This window comes from Mauremys reevesii, linkage group 7 (assembly GCF_016161935.1).
Source record: "Mauremys reevesii isolate NIE-2019 linkage group 7, ASM1616193v1, whole genome shotgun sequence".
Taxonomy (NCBI): Eukaryota; Metazoa; Chordata; order Testudines; family Geoemydidae; genus Mauremys; species Mauremys reevesii.
In genome coordinates this window covers 21,225,952-21,249,079 of record NC_052629.1, presented here as the reverse complement: position 1 = coordinate 21,249,079, position 23,128 = coordinate 21,225,952, and the positions used below count along the sequence as shown (strand labels likewise).

At 45.6% G+C, this 23,128-nt stretch overlaps 1 long non-coding RNA gene across 2 annotated transcripts in view; it reads left to right on the top strand.

The window, feature by feature from the left end:
- Positions 1-22,787, top strand: part of LOC120408925 — a 93,284-nt gene extending 70,497 nt beyond the window's left edge. The window contains exon 3 of one of the 2 annotated variants that reach the window (XR_005601015.1): positions 20,747-22,787. This is a non-coding gene — a long non-coding RNA (uncharacterized LOC120408925). Of the gene's footprint in view, positions 1-2,164; positions 2,207-20,746 lie in introns of those variants that run through there. The other variant, XR_005601014.1, reaches the window with a different exon arrangement.
- Positions 22,788-23,128: the final 341 nt, after the last annotated feature.

Here is a 23,128-nt window from a genome sequence, read left to right as displayed (position 1 = left end):
TTTTACAGATGGAGAACTGAGGCTATGTCTATCCTATGCACCATACAACGACACAGCTGTACTGCTACAGCCAGGCCATTGTAAGCCGTGCAGTGTAGCCACTCTTTGCCACCGGGAGAAAGCTCTCCTGATGACAAAATAAAGCCACCCACAGCGAGGGGTGGTACCTTCGTTGCCGGGAGACTGTCTCCTGCTGACTAAGCGCTATCTACATTGGCACTTTTCGTTAAAACTTTTGTCATTCAGGGGTGTGTTTTTCCACACCCCTGAGCGACAAAAGTTTAACAATGAAAGTGCAGTGTAGTTGTAGCCTGATGCACCGATAAATTAAATGACTTGCCCGGATCACACAGGAAGTCTGTGGTAGAATCAGAAACTGTTCAGAGTCCCAGTTTAGTGCTTTAAACCACAGTTTAATCCGTCTCCTTAGTTAATTTCATTGTTTGCTATAGTATAGCTGCTAATGCTCCATATATGCTACCTTCTTTATCTGACAGGAAGAGTCATTGATCACATTTCTGTAGCATTCCTCCTAATGAGTCATATTCTGCTCCCACTGAAGTCATTCCTACTGACTTCATGTGGAGCCACATAAGCCTTATTATAAACAGTTTGTGTCATAGTAATTACATCTATTTATTTCGCTTCACAATGAGTGTACTGGACTTGTCTTTGTCACATAAGCTATGGTATGTCTTAATAAAATGATACCTTTTTAAAAAGATTTGTTGTTGTTTGGACTTGGATATAAAATTAGATCCACTGATTAATATTACTACAATGTGACAGCATCATTACCGTATGTTATTTGAAGTCCTTCCTCATTTATCCACTTATAAAATAACTGCATCTTGTAGTAATAAAAACTAAAAATTAATGCAAGAAGAATAGCTATTGACATCAAGAAGTAAACTGTAAACTACTTTTATTGTGCTTTCTCTCTCCTGGCTTTCTTTATGTGTTGTATTGTCATTTATTCACCACTTTCCTTACATGGGATGTCAGAGCACTTAACAAAAGAATGAACAATATAGTTTTCACAGTGGGATTTATGCAGCAGCTATTATGTTGTAAATAACATTCCACAAATACAACCATCTTTTCTACGGGGATGGAACCGTAAGCACTTACCAGTGTATAACATTCTCTTCATATAGTACCGGCTGCCACATCAGTAATCAACGTTCGCTCAAGAAATCAACTACGTGAATTTATATAATGTACCAGAGGACTTGTTTGTCCTCATTGTTCTAAATTTTAATCTCGGCAATGTCCAGCCATTAACTATCTGAGTAATTGGCTAGATTATCTTCCCAGTTTACTTTGCCACAAACCCTCATTCAGTAAAGGGATTGACTGTGATCTGATTTACACTGGTCTAAAAATGGAGTGACTCCCCTAAAGTCAAACTTATGTTAGTGTAAAAACACCTGTAAATGAGACCAGAATTAGATACAGTCTAGAGGCCAAGAATCCAGCTTTCCTGCTATGCCCATTATCCAGTGCATGTAGTATGGGGTGGCAGAGGAACCAATTGGTGCTCACTTTTCCAAGAGCAAGTTCTATGCCAGTCCAGGTCCTGGCACATTTTTACAGCAGCCTAGAAGCTACTGTGAAGCCTGCTTGCAATGTCAACATGGTTGTAGCTCATCAGTAGAGACTAGCTGGGTTGTAGATGACCAGCGGAATAGCTGGAATGCTGTATTATTCTGACTATGCCTGGTGGGCTACAGAGGCAGCTGGCATAGGAGCTGGCTGTGTGCCAATCTTCACCCACATTGGGGGAATCCCTGGGTTTAGAGAGCAGCTTTCTGTCTCCTTTGCATCTTAAATTTCTATCTGTTCTACAGAAGGGAGTTGGGTTGGGTTTGTTTTGCATATTTGTTAGAGGAATTGCTATCTAATAGAACGTGCCTAGAGGGGCCACGGGGAGGCAAACACTGAACATTTTTCAATTACAATGCCCACTGCAGAAAATAAGGTGTAGGGAGGCTTTGAATGTGCATGTAGCCCACAAAAATCACTGGGCCTAACTCTGTTCAGCTACAGTAGTCTTTCGCTCTTTTGGCTTCAGTGCATTTACTCCTGGTTTACATCAGCATGAGGAAGATTGGATGCAATCTCCTCAGCACTTCCCCTCTACTGGAAGTTTCCTTTGTTACAGATGAACCGCAACACCAAGAGTTCCTTTGCCTAAATTCCTGGACACTGTGAGAGAGCTAACAAGATGAGCGCTTGACATCAAGCCCCAGTCATCTCTACTGTTTTGGTTAAATCTCTAATGAGTTTTATGGCCCTTCTTAAACTTTTGTCACATCTGATTGCTTTTTTCACAGATTTGCTCCACTAAATTGGTTTTATTTGCTGAGCAGTGTTTTTGAGTCTTCTCTGTAGTTCAACTTTTGCCACCAACCTGTAGATCCTTTAAACTTTGACATTTTCTCTCTGGTGCTGAATGTGTTCTTGCATTTGTGCAATTAGCTGCCTACGGTCACTCAGCAGATCAGTGAATAGAACCCACATCTCCTAGATACCAGACTGGTGCCTGTCCACTCTAGATTATACTGCTTCCCAAGAACTACAAATGAAACGTTCTGAAATGATTTGACTTGTTTAAACAAAATACAGTTACAAGAGACATGCTGTGTCTGTAAATTGTTAAAGTAGCAATCCTTATAAGTATCTGGGATCTGCAGTCAGAAATTGGATCTAATAGCTAGAAACAAAAACAAATTTGGGGTGGGGAATGGACTTTCTTCTGTTGATGGGAGAAAATTTAAAACTGAGAGGAAAATGCCATGATTTTCTAGAGCTGGTTCATGCTTCAAGATCGGTTCTTTTGTAGTAAGAAGCTTTGATTCTTCTTGAGAATTAAAATGGAAGATTCTTATATCAATTCTTTTACAGTTTGAATGTTAAAATGTGTGGATGTGAAAACCACTTGTTAAGATGTCTCTGAGGATGTTTGTACCTAATTAAACACCTTAAACTAAAACAATCCTTTGTTTTGAAGGAACCAAGTGTTTTTGTTAAAATCCTGTCATATTTAATTTCATTTCATCATACTGACACCACATTGACCCAAAAAAAAAGGCAATTTCATTTGCTTCTGCTCTGTATGAAAATGAAGCCCAGTTGAGATTTTGTAATTAAGTTCTCTCACATAACACAACATCAGGAGAAAGGAATATGTCTGTGAAATGTGCACTGAATCTGAATGGAGAAGCTAATTCGGAATTTAAAAAGACTAACTTCTGCATGTTCATAAAGGAAAATCAACCTTCACAGCCTTTCTCACCAGCGGGGGCTCCATACAGGGCTAGATGGTGGAGACCATACTCATGCCAGTGAGCGATTACTCAGGCAAGTCATCCCATTAATAGCAATGGGACCATTCATGGAGCAAGCTGCTATTCAACAGAGTATCTGAATCTGGATCACAATGAGGGTCACTTGCAAGATTCTAAGCCTGTGGTCTCCAAAGTGGGGTGTGCAAAAGAGGATCCTTGAGGGTGCACGGCAGGAGGAGTGGGATTTTTTTTTTTTTTGCTTCAGCAAAAATGGTAGAGCCGGTGCAGCAGGGGGTGCGTGCTCAAAATTTTTTTACTATTAGGTATGCGCGATCAAAAAAGTTTGGAGACCAATGCTCTAAGCAGCTAAAAAGAAGTGTAGACTCCTGGTGCAAATTGTTTCTCTCACTGCTGCAATTACACTGGGTTGCACGGGGGTAACTGAGAACAGCGTATTGAATACCTTAGGCCTGGTCTACACTAGGACTTTAATTCGAATTTAGCAGCGTTAATTCGAATTAACCGCGCACCCGTCCACACCAGGAAGCCATTTAATTCGACCTAGAGGGCTCTTTAGTTCGAATTCGGTACTCCACCCCAACGAGGGGAGTAGCACTAAATTTGACATGGCTATGTCGAATTAGGCTAGGTGTGGATGCAAATCGAACTTAGTACCTCCGGGAGCTATTCCACAGTGCACCACTGTGTTGACGCTCTGGACAGCAGTCCAAGCTCAGATGTTCTGATCAGCCATACAGGAAAAGCCCCAGGAAAATTTGAATTCCTTTTCCTGTCTGGCCAGTTTGAATCTCAATTCCTGGTTGGACATCGTGGCGAGCTCAGCAGCACTGGCAGCGATGCAGAGCTCTCCAGCAGAGGAGTCCATGCAATCTCAGAGTAGAAAGAGGGCCCCAGCATGGACTGACCGGGAAGTCTTGGATCTGATCGCTGTGTGGGGCAATGAGTCTGTGCTTTCAGAGCTGTGCTCCAAAAAACGGAATGCAAAGACCTACGAGAAGGTCTCCAAAGCCATGGCACTCAGAGGATACAGCCGGGATGCAACGCAGTGCCGCGTGAAAATCAAGGACCTGAGACAAGGCTACCAAAAAATCAAAGCGGCAAATGGATGCTCCGGAGCCCAGCCCCAGACATGCCGCTTCTACGAGGCACTGCATGCCATTCTCGGTGGGTCTGCCACCACTGCCCACCAGTGACCGTGGACTCTGAGGATGGGATAGTGTCGACGGGCAGTTCCTCGGCGATGTTCGCGGATGGGGAAGATGAGGAAGGGTTTGTGGAGGACGAGGCAGGCGACAGCGCTTACAATACTGCTTTCCCCGACAGCCAGGATCTCTTCATCACCCTCACAGAGATCCCCTACCAACCCTCCCCAGCCATTAACCTGGACTCTGAATCAGGGGAAGGATCAGTCGGTAAGTGCTATAAACATGTAAACATTTATTTTTTAAAAAACAGGAATAAAAACTATATGAAAAGAAGGTCAATACATATAGGGATCGAACAGAAATCCTCTTGGGACAGTTCCACGAAGCTCTCGGAGAGGTACTCGAAAAGCCTCCGCAGGAGGTTCCTGGGGAGAGGTGCCTTATTGGGTGCTCCGTGGAAGCACACTCTTCCGCGCCAGGCCATCCTGAGGTATAGTGGGAGCATTGCCTCGACCAGCATGGCAGCATAGGGCCCTGGTCTGTGCAGGGATTCACACAGCATGCGCTCTCTGTCTCTCCTGGTGACCCGCCTCAGGGTGATCTCGCTCCGCGACTGCTGCATCTAATTAGGGGAATTACTGTAATGTTACTATTGTGAATGCTTGACTTTTCCTTTGCATAACACTGACCGTCGTTTAACAGCCACGTGGTGGAGGCTGCAGAGGAAAAGCATACATGGATCTTTCCCGGGGACAGCCGCGAGGGGCTGGAACAGGGTCAGACTTTATGCTTTCCAGATTGCCTGCAGCAGGAGGGCACTGCTATCCATTAACTGTTAAGCAGCCTAATGTTTACGGCTTACCAGGCCTGGCTGCTACACGGATTCTGCTGTCCTGCACCGCTTGTCCGATCTCCAGTGCAAGACCCCAGGCAATGAAAGCGAATGCCGAAAATTCGAACTTGTCCTGAGAGCACATGAGATTAGGTGCCCTGTATGGTCTTGTTCACAGAAACTGAGTAGACTGTGTTCACTGTTCGCAAAAATGTATCTTTGCAAGGAAATCACTTCCTTTTTCCCATCACACAGCTGCGGCTCTTTCCCAAACTGCCCCGGCATCCCCCTCACAGAGGCTGGCGCACATTAGGTGGCGAAAGAAAAAGACTCGGGACGAGATGTTCGCTGAACTGATGGCCTGCTCCAGAGCCGAGGTGGCCCAGCAGAGCCAGTGGAGGGAGACCCTCTCTCAGCAGCAGCGCTCACACAGCAAACGGGAGGACAGGTGGCGGCAGGAAGACCAGCAGGCGACTCAAACGCTGCTTGGACTAATGAGGGAGCAAACGGACACACTCCAGAGCCTTGTGGATGTTCTGCAGGACCGCAGGCAGGAGCAGAGAGCCCCCCTGAATTGTATCTGCAACCGCCCTCCCCCGCCACAAAGTCCTGTCCCCCTCTCACCCAAAATCACAAGAAGGAGGGGCGCTAGGGGCTGTGAAAACTGTCACTCCACCCCAGCAGAGCGCTCATGTACCAAACAGCTCTCATTCCCTAAAGTATGAGAATTGCTTCCCTTCCTGGCTCACCCGATCCCAAATCCCAGTTTCATCCCCCAACTGTGTAGTTGAGTATTAAAAATAGTTTGCTGTTCATTACTGTTTCCGTCATGTTTCTTTGCAGAAGACTTTGTGTGAAGGGGGGGGAGGGGTTTGTTAATTGCATAGGACAGCCACCATTAACAGGATACAGACATGGGGGCAGGATCAACAGCAGGTCACACACAGAGTGCAGTCACTAGGCACCCGGGTCACTCTGGGAGGTGTCTGCTGCCCCAGGTCAGTCTGGGAGGTGTATGCTGCCCCAGGGTCCAAGCGCCTGTCATCCACAAATGGCAAGGCAGGCTGCCCCTACCATGCCCTTCCACCCTAGCCATGAACCTTTCCGATGCCCTGAGCCCCAGCCAGAGCCATCATCCCCCCACACCTACTCACCCTTCCCACACACCCCTCACCCCTTCCTGCAAACCCACCCCTTCCTGCACACCCTCCTGTAACCGTCCTCCCCCCAGAGACCGCTGTAGGAGCAGGAGCCTGTCAGTCCTCGAGTGTAGAAGCAGTCTGTACATCACTGCACACCGTACCCACCACAGTCTGCGTCCCTGTTTGAACCCTTGAACGTGAATTCGTTAGTAAAGAAAACTTTGTTAATTAAAAATGTTCCAATAACTTTATTTTTAAACGTCTGTTGGAAGGGGAGAAACCTGGTGAACGGGGTATGTAACCGCTGAAAAAAGTGAATAGTAACTGAAACAGGGGCAGGTTCAGCTTCTCTGTAAAGAGACTGGACAGTCATAGGTTACCCTGCTCTCTGAGGAACCTAGCTTTCAAAGTCTCCCGGATGCACAGCGCTTCCCGCTGGACTCTTCTAATCGCACGGGTGTCTGGCTGAGCGTAATCAGCAGCCAGGCGATTTGCCTCAACCTCCCATCCCGCCATAAAGGTCTCCCCCTTGCTGTCACAGAGATTGTGGAGCACACAGCAAGCTGCAATAACAATGGGGATATTGGTTTCGCTGAGATCCGAGCGAGTCAGTAAGCTCCTCCATCTCCCCTTGAGACATCCGAAAGCACACTCCACCACCATTCTGCACTTCCACAGCCGGTAGTTGAAGAGTTCTTTGTCACTGTCCAGGGTGCCTGTATAGGGCTTCATGAGCCAGGGCATTAGCGGGTAGGCTGGGTCCCCGAGGATCACTGTAGGCATCTCCACATCCCCAACAGTTATTTTGTGGTCCGGGAAGAAACTACCTTCCTGCAGGCATCTAAACAGACCAGAGTTCCTGAAAACACGCGCGTCATGAACCTTGCCCGGCCACCCGACGTAGATGTTGGTAAAACGTCCCCTATGGTCCACCAGTGCTTGCAGCACCATTGAAAAGTAGCCCTTTCGGTTAATATACTGGCTGGCCTGGTGGGCCGGTCCCAGGATAGGGATGTGAGTGCCATCTATAGCCCCACCGCAGTTTGGGAATCCCATCGCGGCGAAGCCATCTATGACGACCTGGACGTTTCCCAGGGTCACTACCTTTGAGAGCAGTAGGTCAACGATTGCGTGGGCTACTTGCATCACAGCAACCCCCACGGTAGATTTGCCCACGCCAAAGTGGTTCGCTACTGACCGGTAGCTGTCTGGCGTGGCAAGTTTCCAGAGGGCTATGGCCACTCGCTTCTGCACAGTCAGGGCTGCTCGCATCTGGGTGTCCTGGCGCTTCAGGGCAGGGGCCAGCAAGTCACACAGTTCAAGGAAAGTGCCCTTATGCATCCTGAAGTTTCGCAGCCACTGTGATTCATCCCAGACCTGCAGCACTATGCGGTCCCACCAGTCCGTGCTTGTTTCCCGGGCCCAGAATCGCCGTCCCATAGCATGAACGTGACCCATTGCCACCATGAGCTCCGCGGCGCGGGATCCCATGCTTTGTGAGAGGTCTGTGCCACTCTGACACTTCATGTCCTCACCGCGCTGCCGGAGCCTCCTCGCCTGATTTCTCAGCAGCTGACTGTGGAAGAGGTGGACGATAATGTGCGAGGAGTTGACAATGGCCATAAGTGCAGCGATGATCGCAGCGGGCTCCATGCTCGCAGTGCTGTGGTGTCCGCGCTGTCACTGACCAGAAAAGTGCGGTAACAGATTTCCCGCCGGCGCTTTCAGGGAGAGAGGGCGGGAGTGACGGTTGAATGACAACAGTTACCCAAAACCACCCTCGACACATTTTTCCCCCAGCAGGCATTGGGGGCTCTACCCAGCATTCCAATGGGAAGCGGGGACTGCGGGAACTGTGGGATAGCTGCCCAGACTGCACCACTTCCAATGTCGACGCTTGCCCCGTTAGTGTGGACTCACAAAGTCGAATTAGTGTCCTTAGTGTGGATACACAAATTCGAATTCATAAGGTCGAATCCACAAATTCGACCTAAGTTAAATCGAACTACTCTTGTAGTGTAGACATACCCTTAGTTATCTATCTGGGGCCCAATCCTGCAGCCTTTCTATGGGAGGTTTGCAGGGTCATGTTCTTTATCAAATTATTTTGAGCTCACACCTCAAACTGTTTTCTTTTGGAGTTTAACAATGAATGATGGAAACTGTTAGCCAAATCATGCTCTATTTGCTCATATTAAGAGTCTGACTTCACTGGGAGTAGCTAAATGAGGTAGTAGAGTAGAGGTTAGCCCAACATCTTACCTTGAACCTGTGTAACTACTTAGTTTAAATAGGATCTTTTGTTTTGTAAACCCTTTAAAATGTAAGGGGATTAAATAAAAAAATAATAGAGTGCAGTGACTGATTAACCTGTGCAGGCAACATTTAAAGTGACCAGCTCTGGTTCTCTCTTCTTGTAATGATTCTTACTGAGAATCCCAGCTGCACTTGGCCCCCCCATAGGAGGGTTGGCACACCAATTCAGATACAAGGAAGAATCAACCCCAGCCTTCAGCTGGATAGTTCTTTTGTCCTTGGCTTCCATGTGCTTGGTGGTGATCAAACAGGAAGAAAGACCTTGGTGGCACCCAGGGCCGGTGCAACGATGTTTCGCGCCCTAGGCAAAACTTCCACCTTGTGCTCTCCCCCATCCCCGAGCTCCCGCCCTGAGGCGCCCCAACCCCATGGCAGCTCCCCCCCTCTACCCTGAGGTGCCCCCCCCCACGGCTTCACTTCTCCCGCCTCCCAGGCTTGCGGCGCCAATCAGTTTAGGCGCCACAAGCCTGGGAGGTGGGAGAAGTGAAGCAGCCACGGTGTGCTCGGGGAGGAGGCAGGGCAGGGATAAGCTGGGGCGGGGAGTTCCCCTGCGTGCCGCCCCTCCCTCCATTACTTGCTGCAGGTGGCCCTCCCCGCGGTCCCCTGCCCCAGCTCCCTCCACCTAAATGCTGGTGGCGACCGGGGCGGCTGAAGATCTGGCTGCCACAGTCGCTGCTGAAGAAAATGCCGCCCCCCAAATCCTAGTGCCCTAGGCGACCGCCTAGGTCACCTAAATGGTTGCACCGGCCCTGGTGGCACCTGTAATGTTGGGAATTTCCTTGATAGGCAGATGGCAGTGATCATACTTGTGCATAGCTATGCTTTTTAAGTGAAACTCCTTGATGTTGGTTAGAAGTTCCCCACAGAGAGGAAACTAGAAGATAATGTTTCTTATTTCAGTATCCAATACTTTCACCAGTGAGGATGGGAATAATTACAGTATATATCAGTACCCTGAATATTTGGTAAGACAAACATTTCTGTCTCTAACTACTCTTCTTCCTCCCTCGACCCCCAAAAGATCTAAAGCACAGAAGGACTTTAAGGGTTAAATCTTCTCATGGCTCATGTAATAATTACCTCCACTTGTAATAAGATGAGGCCCTGAAACATAAACTCTTGTGTCAGAGGCCTAGTCTGAGGCCTGAAGCCTGAACCAAAGTACTTCCAGGCACTGCTAGCAAAAGCTGGGCTGTGAGCCAGAGGCAGAAATTGGCGAGAAGAGGGTTGTTAGAAGCAGGTGCGTTCACACATAAGGGCTAATAAGAGGAACATGTGCCAAGATGGCACCTGGACAGCCTGATACAAGGAAACTCCATAGACATAACAAGGAACAGGCAGGTGCATCTTAAAGATAGGACAGCATGATGGATAGAGCTATATGTCTGCAACAACATGATCAAAGGGGAGACAGCACCCTAATGAGCCAAGAGGCTGTACCTCAATACATCAGTAGGGATGAGTAATCTGTCCTGTAACTGTATAAAAGTAGGTCCCGGAGTGTGCGTCTTTGGCCAGCCTAGGGGGCAGTGGAAAGTCCCACCACTGACTGAGCTGTGTCCATTGCCAGGGGGCACATATTCATAGTATGTCCTGTAGAGTCTATAGGAAACTATTACAGTGATTCATTTGACAATAAACCTCGCTCGGGTTCCTTCATACCTTACTAGAGTCTGTGGTCTTTGGGGGTTCTCTCAGGGTTTGCTGTCAGCGATCTGCACAGAGCCGGGACAGCACACAGAGGGAACACGCACAAAGCCGACTGTTATCATCATCAAACAAGAGCAGAGCACCTCACCGGTAGCTACTAACAACACCACTTATTCCATTATAGCTTAATTAGTATGTAGCAGTGCATGGGATTCTTCTGTCCTAAGTGCAGGACTCTGCACTTGTCCTTGTTAAATCTCATCAGATTTCTTTTGGCCCAATCCTCTAATTTGTCTAGGTCCCTCTGTATCCTATCCCTACCCTCCAGTGTATCTACCACTCCTCCTAGTTTAGTGTCATCTGCAAACTTGCTGAAGGGGCAGTCCACACTATCTTCTAGATCATTAATGAAAATATTGAACAAAACCAGCCCCAGGACCGACCCTTGTGGCACTCCGCTTGATACCGGCTGCCAACTAGACATGGAGCCATTGATCACTAACCGTTGAGCCCGACGATCTAGCCAGCTTTCTATCCACCTTATAGTCCATTCATCCAGCCTATACTTCTTTAACTTGTCGGCATATTGGATGTCCAGTGAGGAATAGACTTTTTAGGGCTTGAGCCATTGCCTGTTAAAGTCAACTCAGCTTTAGGCTGTTAGAGATGGGGTTGCCAGTGGATGAGAGGCAGCAGAAGCAAATTATTTAGTTATCCTTGCATGGTTCTTGACAGCATAGTCTGCTATCATTCTTTGTTGACTGACAGCCGCATGCATTTATAGCACATTTCATATTTCACTGCAAACATCAGAATTATATGTTTTAGCTGAAAGGCAGCCAAAACATCTGAAAGGCTCATTGTTTCCCCAACTAACATTTTCAGTACAAATTGTGTTGAACAATTCTAGAAAACAACTGCATATTACACCCCTGCAAGCACACTGGCTATTCAGGCCCACACATGTTAATGTAAACTGTAGTGTGACTTGATAAAAGCACTATGAAAGGTTCTATTTTTGTTAATGTTGGTGACCTTGCGTAGCTGTCTGAGAACTGTTCAATCTCCTATTCAGGATGTATAAAATTAATATACCTAAGGGGAGGATGTTATTAGGGGCAAGATCGGAAATGCTACAGGAAATGCTGCTGATACAATGCAGAAATTATCCTGTAGCCATTGTTCAAACAGATCCATGCTTAAAATTAAACCTACAAGAAACCCTTTTAGTAGTTAGTCACCAAACAAAATAAGTCTATTGATTGTATCTTCATTTGTTGCATCTTAATAAAAGAGAGGGTTTTAAAACTGGAGAAAAGAATGGAGGAAATGCTATTAGAAGTGTTAACATATTAAAAGGTAACCACAATGGATATAATAAAATACAGTATTCACAAGGCATGATAGCAGACCTCAGTGAGAATATCTTTGCCCCTGTAAGTTCCTAACAACTGAAAAGAACTCCGTCTCTTAATCTATTTTGTGTTGTGAAGCTTTCCCTCAAAAGCCATGCATTAGTCTCCCAATCTATCTCACTGAACAAGATAATTATCTATGCATGGATGCTTAGTAGGAGAGACCTCTCCAGAGAAGATCCCCTTTTTTTAAAAAAAAAAACAAAAGGGGCAAAAAAAAGGTGTGTGGGGGGGTTGAGGATCAGTGCTGAAAACCCAGTTAATGACATGCTAATGCACACAAATGAATATTGAAAGAACTCAAACGTTGCTTTGAAATTAATTATACCTCTCCCATTGTCCTTTAAAAATGGAAGATTAAAACCTGTACAGCCGTGTTTACTATGTTTAATTTTCAATTGTTTCTTTGATGTAACAGATAGAAAGGCTTGCACCTGCAAAGTAAAAAGGTTGTGAACAGATTGCAAACATTCTGCAAACACTTCATCAGGAATGTTAGTTGTCTGCCTCCCCTAGCATAAGGGAGCCTTGATGATATCTTTGTGCCTTTGACTCCTTTTGATTAATAAATGCAAACAAATTTCTCTCAGTAACCTCTGTTGCAATCTATGCATGACAATTAGGGACAACCTCTGGTGAAGGGATACACTGAAGTCTGTTCCCTTTTCCTCTGCTACAGAATAAATAGTTGATGCTTAATGCTTTTTGACAATTAGAGAATGAAATCTTTTGTAGCCATGCAATCTTGGCTACTGTTCATTATTCTGCTCTCAGCAATGAAGGATCAATGTTTACCACAATATTAGGACAATCTGATTTTTGTTCGGGGGTGGGGGAGGCTACTGTGCACTGTTGTTGAAATGTGGAGTACAAAAATTATTGCTTTTTCGCAAAATAGATTTGTAACTTCATCAAAATGACAGATTTCAGTGGGAACCATTAGAAAGTCATGTACCACTTCAGTGAAGTAGTATTGGTTGATCCTCTGGTCAACTTACGGTATGTCTAAACTGCAATCAGCTAGCTTTGATCCCCCTAGATCAGTGGTCCCAAACTTTTCAGGGTCTTGCTCACTCTTACCCCTCTCCATGTCCTCCCCAAAAGCCGGGGCCAGGAGCGGGGCTGTGGCTCCCAAGTAGGGAGGGGAAACACAGACAGGGGTAAGGGGTTTCAGGCAGGGGATGCAGCTTTTGGGGGGGGCGGAATGAGAGCTGATCCCAAGCTGAGGGTGGAGGCTGAGAGTGGGGCTGTGGCTGAGGGTGGGGCTGGACCAGAGCTGGCTCACACTCCCTCCCCACGCCCCATGGGGGCTGACTCGACCTCACCATGCCCCCCTGAACATTCTTCCATGCCCCCTCTAGAGGGGCACACCTCACAGTTTGCGGACCACTGCCCTAGATAATGTTGGACAAGGGTAGCATTATATGTGCCTTCCTCTGTTGGGTGTTAATACTGCATGTATTTACCTACAAATTTGTAGCCATGTGCTACTATTGTGTCATGTTGTTTGCATTACAGTAGGGCCCAGCCGCTGTCAGGACCTCATTGAGCAAAACACTGAACCTAAGTGTATGCTTAGACTGTAACATAACAAAAAAGGTGGGAGAAATTAATTATCCTAGTTTGACAGTTATGAACTGAGGCAGAGAGGGACAAAGAGCTAGATTTTTTAAAGGTATTTAGGTGCCTAAAGTTGCAGATAAACATCTAGGCAGCTCTGAACTATTCCACTAGGCGCCTAAGTCCCATAGAATATTCCCTGCCTGTTTGTTTCCTTTGGCATCTAAATACCCTTTAAAAATCTCACCCTAAGGATATGTCTACAGTGTAATTAGACACCTGCGGCTGGTCCATGCCAGTTGACTTGGCCCTGGGGCTTGTTCTAAGGGGTGTTTAATTGTAGGGCAGAGGTTTGGGCTCGCACCTTACAGAGTCCTAGAGTCTGGGCTCCAGCCGAGCCTGAACATCTACACTGCAATTAAACAGCCCCTTAGAGCTAGCCCAAGTCAGCTGACACAGGCCAGATGCGAGTTTTTAATTACAGTGTAGACGTACCCTCTGTGTCTCAAGTTCAGAGAAGACATCCGTGGCAATGTGAGAAATGGAACCCAGAACTCCTGAGTCCCAGTCCAGAGCATTTAACCACAAGATAAGCTATCTGTGGTACTCCAACTGAAGTCAGTGTAAGTTCTGCATATGCACAGATGGCAGGCTACGTTTAGGGAGATTTAAAAAACCTACCCCTGCAATAGTCTTTAAAGCTTTTCTTTCAGACAGTTGTTTAGTGGGCATCACATCTCTGCTCTAAAGAAGTTGGTTTAATGAGGGTGCTTGGACTGACATTTTGGGAGAACCTACAAGTTTACTCCCTAGATGGCATTTCTGCCATTAGCATTCATAATCTCACATTCATCTCTTCAGATGATAACCCTATAGCCAACTATCAACTAGAAATCCACAGATCACCAGATTTACCTCCACAGATCCAATAACTCCCCCAGACACCAAGAAATCTGTTATCTACAGCCAGGCACCTCAGATACCATAGAATATGCTCTGAAGAAAGAGTCTGGGATTTGGGAATCACACCTTAACACACTCAGAACTGCCTTCACCAAACAAGGACACTCCTCCAGAGCAGTGGATCATATCCTGGAACGAGCCAGCCAAATACCCCAGGAGAACCTCCTTCAGTATAGAAAAAAATAGCACACCAACCACACACTTCTAGTTGTCACCTACCAACTCACATTAGAACCTTATATGGGTTATCATCAAACAGTTACAATCCATGCTCAATGGGGACCACATCCCCAAAGAATCTTTCCCAAACCCTCTCTTCTGGCCTTCAAACAATCCCCCCCATCCCAACCTTGCCAAGCTTGCCTTCAGAAACAAACTCCCCAGTACACACCAGCTCAAAGTGGCACCATCCCCTGCAAACCTGCAGACATATCTCCACTGCTGCGATGATCATTACTTCCCACACCATGTCTTTCCATGGGTCCTACACCTGCCTATCATAACATCGGCTGTACCTCATCCAATGCATCAAATGTCCCAATAACAACTATATGGGTGAAACAAGACAATCACCATGCTCTCAAATGAACTTTCACAGAACAATAAGACAAAACACCCTATCGCCCATGGACAAATGCTTTTCACAGAATGACCACTCCATATCTGATCTCTCAGTCCTCATCCTCAAACCTGCACAATACTTAAAAAGATGAGCTTAGGGACTTAAGTTCATAACTCTGCTGGACATTAAAACTATGTACTTGACAGGCACTGTTTTATGGACCATTATCACAACTTGTACTATACCCTGCTGCTGACTAACCCTCCTTTGTCCGATGACTGCAGAAGTATTAATTATCCACTTCATTTTAAGTGGTCTCCTGCTACATGTGTGAACCTTTTATGCTTAACACAAGTTCACACCCACATTCACACCTTGAAAACAGGTCCTCCCACCATAGGTGCCGACTCTGTGGGTGCTCTTGGATTGGAGCACCCACGGGGAAAAATTGGCTGTTGCTCTGCACCCACCGGCAGCTCCCCATCCCAACTCACCTTTGCCTCTGCCTCCTCCCCTGAGCGCGCCTTCCCCACTTCTCCCCCTAGCATCCAGCACTTGCGGCCGCGAAACAGCTGTTTTGCGGCCGCAAGCGCTGGGAGGGGTGGGGAGAGGAGGGAGAACACGGCACGCTCAGGGAAGAGGCGGGGCCATGGCAGGGATTTGGGGAAGGAGTTCAATAGGGGCAGGGAGGGAGTGGAGTTGGGGCAGGGACTTTGGGGAAGGGGTTGGAATGGAGGCAGGGCAGGGTTGGGGAGGGGGGTCGAGCACCCACTAGTGCTGGGAAAAGTTGGTGCCTATGCCTCCTACCCCACTTCCCATCTAGGGATTGTGTGTCTTCCCTTTGTCCCACAAGGGATTGGCTGCCCCAGCGATGGGTTGAGGTTCCCTACTCTCTCAGAAGTATTACAAGCAGCAATTCTTTGGACCAAAGGGAGAAATAAGGTAGAACTTCCTCTCCCACCCAGCACAGGATGCTTTACATTTTGACAGACCACCAGGCAGACTGTGGGAAGAAGTTCCCTCTCCTCCTTGCCTGTTGTTACCTTTATCATTTCCCAAGCAGCTGTAATATGCTTAGTTGAACATTTTCCACATCTTGGGTGGGGGTCATAGAGATTTGGCAGTGCATTGCACCTGCCTCAGTTGCCTACTTCTGACTGGAGACTCTGACATCACCATGGATCAGACTGCCTAAGGGAGTTGTGGAAGCTTCTTCCCTGGAGGTTTTCAAAAGGAGGCTGAATAGCTATCTGTCTTGGACGGTTAGATAAAACAAATCCTACATCTTGGAAGGGGGTTAGACTAGATGACCCTTGCGGTCCCTTCTCACCCTATAGTTATATGATTCTATGCTTTGTACTGCCTCTGGTACCCTAGTAAGGGTAGGTAGAGAGGTGGGGGAGAGGGATAGCTCAGTGGTTTGAGCATTAGCCTGCTAAACCCAGCCTGGTGAGCTCAATCCTTGAGGGGGCTATTTAGGGACCTGGGGGGAAAAATCTGTCTGGGGATTGGTCCTGCTTTAAGCAGGGGGTTGGACTAGATGACCTCCTGAGGTCCCTGCCAACCCTGATATTCTATGTCTTATTTCTCTGTCTTGGGCTTCAGGACTCAGATAATTTCCCTTCAAGTCAGTAGGTCTCTTCATTCCCATGGAGAAAGACTGTCCCATCCTCCCTGTCCACAGATATTTGTCTGCATACACTGGGAAGGTACCTTGATTCATTTTGGATACTGACAGGAAGGATACACACCCTGTCAGCTACCCCATTTACATTTTGGCTAACACAGTCCCTTGCAAGTCAGGAGCTACCTGAGGGGGTCTGATTCACCTCTTCTGTTTTTAAAGTCATAGTATCATTCCCCAAAAGCAAAGAATATGGAATATCTGACAACACACCTACAAGCAGCATCTTGACCCTTCCTGGGCCTGCATAGAAATCTGTGCCGTAGGTAGAGAGAAGACTTTTGCACCAGGAACTTTCTCCCAGATTCGCACCCTGGGAGCAGCAGATGGGGTTTCACGACCTGAGGCTTAACTGTAATTTTAGGAGTCCCAGTATCTCTCATCGGCAGACTGGATGAATGATTCCTTCCAGAGATTCAGTCACACAGTTAACTTTGTGAGGCTGGAGTGTAACTGGCCTTTCCAGAACTGCACTGGGCCTCAGGGCAGGGGCCAGACTGGGCTAACCTGGGCAAAGTGACCCTGCAGGCCATACATGGAACACTGCTTTTCCTTACCCATTCCAGGGCTTCCTGGAGGTGGTTTCCCTCTCCTTAGTTATGGGTTTCAGGTTGGGCCTGATCCATATTCTCTGACTCCATTCCATCCCTGCTACATTTTCTATCAAACCCAGGCCAACAATCTGCATATTGACCTGCCCATTTTCCAACTATAGTTACATCTCTAGGATCTTTGTCCATTAACCATGATTTTAGGTCAGGGTGGCAGTTATAGAATTGTTCTAAACTAGGGCTGTCGATTAATTGCAGTTAACTCACATGAGTAACTCAAAAAAATTAATCATAATTTAAAAAATTAATTGCGATTAATCACACTGTTAAACAATAGAAATTTATAAAATATTTTTGGATGTCTCTACATTTTCAAATATATCGATTTCAATTACAATATGGATACAAAGTATATAGTGCTCATGTTATATTATTTTTTATTACAAATATTTGCACTGTAAAAATGATGAACAAAAGAAATATTTTTCAATTCACCTCATACAAGTACTATAGTGCAATTTCTTTATCATGAAAGTGCAACTTATAAATATGATTTTTGTTACATAACTGCACTCAAAAACAAAACAATGTAAAACTTTAGAGCCTGCAAATCCACTCAGTCCTACTTGTTGTTCAGCTAATTGCTAAGAAAAACAAATTTGTTTACATTTATGGGCAATAATGCTGCCCACTTCTTTAATTACAATGTGACCTGAAAGTGAGAACAGGCATTCACATGGCACTGTTGTAGCTGGTGTCACAAGATATTTACATGCCAGATGCGCTAAAGATTCATATGCCTCTTCATGCTTCGGCCATCGTTCCAGAGGACCTGCTTCCATGCTGATTGTGCTTCCTAAAAAATTAATGCCTTAATTAAATTTGTGACTGAACTCCTTGGGGGGAGAATTGTATATCTCCTGCTCTGTTTTACCCGCATTCTGCCATATATTTCATGTTATAGCAGTCTCAGATGATAACCCAGCACATGTTGTTCGTTTTAAGAACTTTCACTGCAAATTTGACAAAATGCAAAGAAGATACCAATGTAAATTTCTAAAGATAGGTACAGCACTCGACCCAAGATTTAAGAATTTAAATAAAAAATTTAATTTAATTTTCTTTTTAATTTAAAAAAAGAAATTAAGAATTTAAGTGCCTTCCAAAATCGGACAGGCGATGGAGTATGGAGCATGCTTTCAGAAGTCTTAAAAAAGCAACACTCTGATACGGAAACTACAGAACCCAAGCCAACTAAAAAGAAAATCAACCTTCTGCTCGTGGCATCTGACTCAGATGATGAAAGTGAACATGCCTTGATCTGCACTGCTTTGGATCATTATCAAGGAGAACCTGTCATCAGCATGGACACGTGTCCTCTGCAATGGTGGTTGGAGCATCAAGAGACATATGAATCTTTAGCGCATCTGGCACATAAATATCTTGTGATGCCAGCTACAACAGTGCCATGCAAACTCCTGTTCTCACTTTCAGGTGACATTGTAAACAAGAAGCAGGTAGCATTATCTTCTGCAAATGTAAACAAACTTGTTTGTCTGAGTGATTGCCTGAACAAGAAGTAAGACTGAGTGGACTTGCAGGCTCTAAAGTTTTACATTGTTTTGTTTTTGAATGTAGGGGGGTTTTGTACATAATTCTACATTTGTACATTCAACTTTCATGATAAAGATATTGCACTACAGTACTTGTATTAGGTGAATAAAAATACTGTTTTGTTTTTTACAGTGCAAATATTTGTAATGAAAAATAAATATAAAATGAGCACTGTACACTTTGTATTCTGTGTTGTAATTGAAATGTGCTGCTGGTTCTCCTTCTCTTCTCTCTCAGACTGACACTGTTTCTCCTGGTCTGCAAGCTTCTGGCTTTCCAGACACAGTGAGTCCCTCTCCAGCTGTATCCTTTCTTGTTTTACCTGTAGATGAGTCCAGCATCCCAATGGAACATAGTTGCTGCCTCTGTCAGCCTCTTCCCTGCTTCCCTTGAGGGAGTTGGCTCCAAGATTTCCCTTATCCGCTGGATCCTCTGCCAGTGGGCTGGATGTTCTCTGTGGATGTGGACTATTCTTTTTCTTCTGGTCATCAGAATACAGCAAGTCAACTAGCTGCACCTTTGTCAGCTCCTCCACATTGAGCTGCCTTTCTTTGCATAACTCAACAAGCTGATTTCTTTTCACCTGTTCAGAATTCATTTCCCCGTCTCTCTCTTCACTACTCCTTTACCCAAAAGACTCAGACTTTTCTCTGTGCTTTTCCTTCTACAGTACTTTCTTTCACTGCAATTCACACTGTCGTAGATATCCCACTGCTGTCACCATATGTCACAGTTCAGGACACCTTAGTACTTGTTGCCGCCTCCGCCCGTCGCCCCCTCCTTCCCCATGGTCCACCAGGGCACCCACTCTAGGCTCCCAGCTCCTCAGCCATCAACTCTCTTGGGTGGAGACCCATGTCTCTCTCCCTTCTGACCAGCAACTTTTCCATGCTGCTTGGTTCCCTGCCTGTATTTGAAATTCCCATCAAGCCAGATTGCCTCAACAGGGCAGCATCTGCACTTTGCTTTTTCTCTCCAGAGGCTATGAACTGAATAATTGCCTGAAGTTACAAGGTACCAAACTGCTCTTTCTAGGCAAGCCCGCTTATACTTAAATGAAAGCATTACAGAGAAAACATGTTAAACTCTACAAGAACCTGCATGCATACTAAAAAGCTTACTGGAAGTCACCCCAATTCTAGCCTTGGGCTCTGGCAGGTGTCAGTGATTCTAACACTTCCCTAAGGGTTGGGAGCCCCTCTCATCAGAAGGCTGTTCCATTTAAACTCAAGCAGTTTATCCAAAAGTCCTTCCTTTGTCTATTTGGTCTCTAGAGAATCCAGTCTGAATTAGTATAGGCAAGCCTCTCCAGGTGATGGTACCACTGTAGAGGTGTTACAACATGAGAGAGTTTGTCTAATAACCCCCGACTGTTCTTACATTCTGGAGGAGATGTGTTCACCTCCCGAACACAATCCTGGCCCACAATGATACATGAACTTTACATAGTTAGGTCTCGCACAGATATTGCAGGAAGTTGCCATATCTGTCCCAGTGGTTCTGAACATTCTTAATGGCAACTTAGCAAAGTTTTTTTTTTATTTTTGAAACTTCATTTTTTTATGTATTTATTTATTTTTTAATTTACTTTTTGTCTAGTGTGGGAGTCCCCTTTCCCCCACATGTCCCGATTCTCTTATCTTACAGCAGGGTAAAATAGAAGTAACAATTTAGGTCCATTGAGTTATACCAGGGTAAGTGTGTAAGAAGCAAGTTCCCTCACTTTCGTAGCTGATCAGCTGGAAGCTCCTTGTTAATGGAGCAACATTTTAAAAAAAATAAAAGCTGAGGGGGCCTAATTCTCAACTGTTAGTTTTGTTCTGGTCTAACTCCTTTTGAGTCCCCTCCGCACTACACATAAATATCAGTGACTCACCCCACCAGATACTGAGCAGAGCGCCAACCATTCTCCATATTATTGAAAATTCCATGATTTCCCCCCATCTTTTCCTTTAAGCTCCATGATTTTTTGTGATGGTTTTTCTTTCTTGGTTTTCTCAGAGTCAAGGAAAGCATCATTGCTGCCTGTATTGTAGAGATGGGTGTGGGAGAACAACACCATCCACTCCTCAATGTCTGAGACATCAACTGAGATGACCTCTCTATTGGGAGCAGATGGATTACAGGCTTGGTGCCTCACACCCAGGGCATGGAGATGGAGCCGAAGCAACTTACCTAATATGATGGCATAGAGGGACATCTCCCTGCAGACTTTCCCCAATGCCTAGAGACATTCGCCCTACAAATGTTATTCATATGGACTCCATTTTGTTATGTATTACATTTGCTGTATCACCTAGAGGCCACAATCAGGTTTGAGGAACTGTCAGCCTAGGAGCTGTACATACATATAGCATGAGACTGTTCCTGCCCTGAAGAGCTTAGACTCTCAAAAGACCAAGGGAAGGAGAGTAGCATGCAGTGAGCAGTCCAGGTAATGATCAAGGAGATGATCAAAACTGAGCAGGAGTTAGGGGTAGGGTGATCGCTCAAGTGAATTATTAGTATGTTTCAATGGTACTGAAGCTAAGAGCAAAAGCAGTAGTGTGGAGTATGTGTGAGGATTACAGCATCCCCTGTCTCCCATGCAGTAGGTGGGGAGGGAATATATGAAAATGCCAGGACCCAAGATCAAGAATTCAAGGTAGGAGCTCTGGCAGCTGAGGTCGGTTGGCACAGATGGGGTTGGACTAATGTTTTTCCCCCTCCTGCCCTAGAAGAAAAAATCACTATGAATTATTCCTGCCATTTGTAGAAACATCGAGCTTTACATTTTTGAAGGCTCTGTTAGCATGACAGAAGGCTAAAGGTGAATGAGTCTCTTTAAATGAAAGCTTAGACTAGGCAGAGTGGTGAATGTAAAACTTGCCAGGCATCTCATGGAAGCTATAACATGTGCAGAGTGCCTCTTATAGCTCCCAGATGTTAAAAATTCCACCTCTAACTCCAAATGTTCCCATCACTCCCAGGTGAAAAATAGTTGTGTTCCCTAGAGCTCTGTGAGGATTAGTGACTAAACCAAGATTGATGCTTTTACATCTAGATATTTTTAAGTTACAGGTGGACTGAGAGAATGTTAAAATAATTTTCAGAAAGTGAAACGTTACCACTTTTCCCAATTCCCACAAATGTATAATGTCAAGTTCCATGAACCTCAAACATTTAAAACCAATAATTCTTCATAGGCAGAGGAGAAAATCAGAGAGTTTTTTCCCCCACTTCCTGGGATGTTAGAGGCAATGAGGGTGAGGATTGGTCGCAGACTGGGAATGTTTTCAACTTTAATCTGTATTGGCCAGATCCTTGGACTTTCCTGCGTCCACTCTGCATCAGTCCAGAGCACCAAAGGGAATGTGAAGGTTTCTTAAGGCAGGAACTAGGGAAGGCTCATCTGCATAGTGCTAGCATAGCCAAACCTATGCCAGCCACTCCTGCCCCTCGTCAAATAGTTCCATGGCGTAGGAAGGGTAAGAAGAAGTGATTGTGGATCCCTGAGAGGCATTATCTGTTTAGTGCATATTAGAACATCCCTGAAGTTGCACTTGTGCCATCCAGGTGAGTGTTTGGTCCATAATAGTTTGAATAGGTTTGATATTGATACCGTGAAAATGCATCTACATGTTTGTCCCTCCTATTTCTCTTCTAAATTCTGAGGTGACGAACTAGAATGTGTCTGCAAGCTATCCAATGTATAATGAAAGAAAGAAACTACGAGATGGGTGTGGTGGGCAGGTCCTCTCATTGTCAGGCAGTTCCCACACTGCATTGTTGTCAGCTGAGGTACTGACAGTGGAGAAAGAGATGTTAGACAATCGTTTTTGTGCTAGAAATTCTGTTGCTGAAAGCTGTTTGTTTTCTCCCCAAATCAGAGTGTTTTTAACCTCTATTATTCATAAGCCAATGATCGCCGTTCAAAATTAAAAAGGAAGTGTTTATTGTGATGGGGTGGAGCCCCCGTCGCTGGTGAGAAAGGGTTAAAGACAGTTACACTTACTTCATCTGGAAAATAATGTGGTAGTTACTTGTCAGCCAGAGATGGAGGTGGGGGACTAAAAGGATCAGGTGACAACTCAGCTGGAAGCTGGGCCTTATAAGTAGGCAGAGAGAGTTCAGTCAGAGAGGTAGAGTCATGGGCAGTAGATGGGAAGGTGGGTTCCTGTGAGGGGTTGAAGTGCTAGAGGATGTGGGAGGCTCAGGAAGATTTTGGTTGAACAGGACAGTGTTTGATACCACAGCTGGGGCAAGGCAGTGAAGTCCCAGGAAAGGATTGAGCACAAGGCCAGGAGGATAGGTTGATTCTTTGGGACTTTGGGCTACACTGGATACTTGTTATCCTGGAAAGGTTTTGGACTAGCTGCTTCTCAGCTGGAGGGCTGAGTGGTG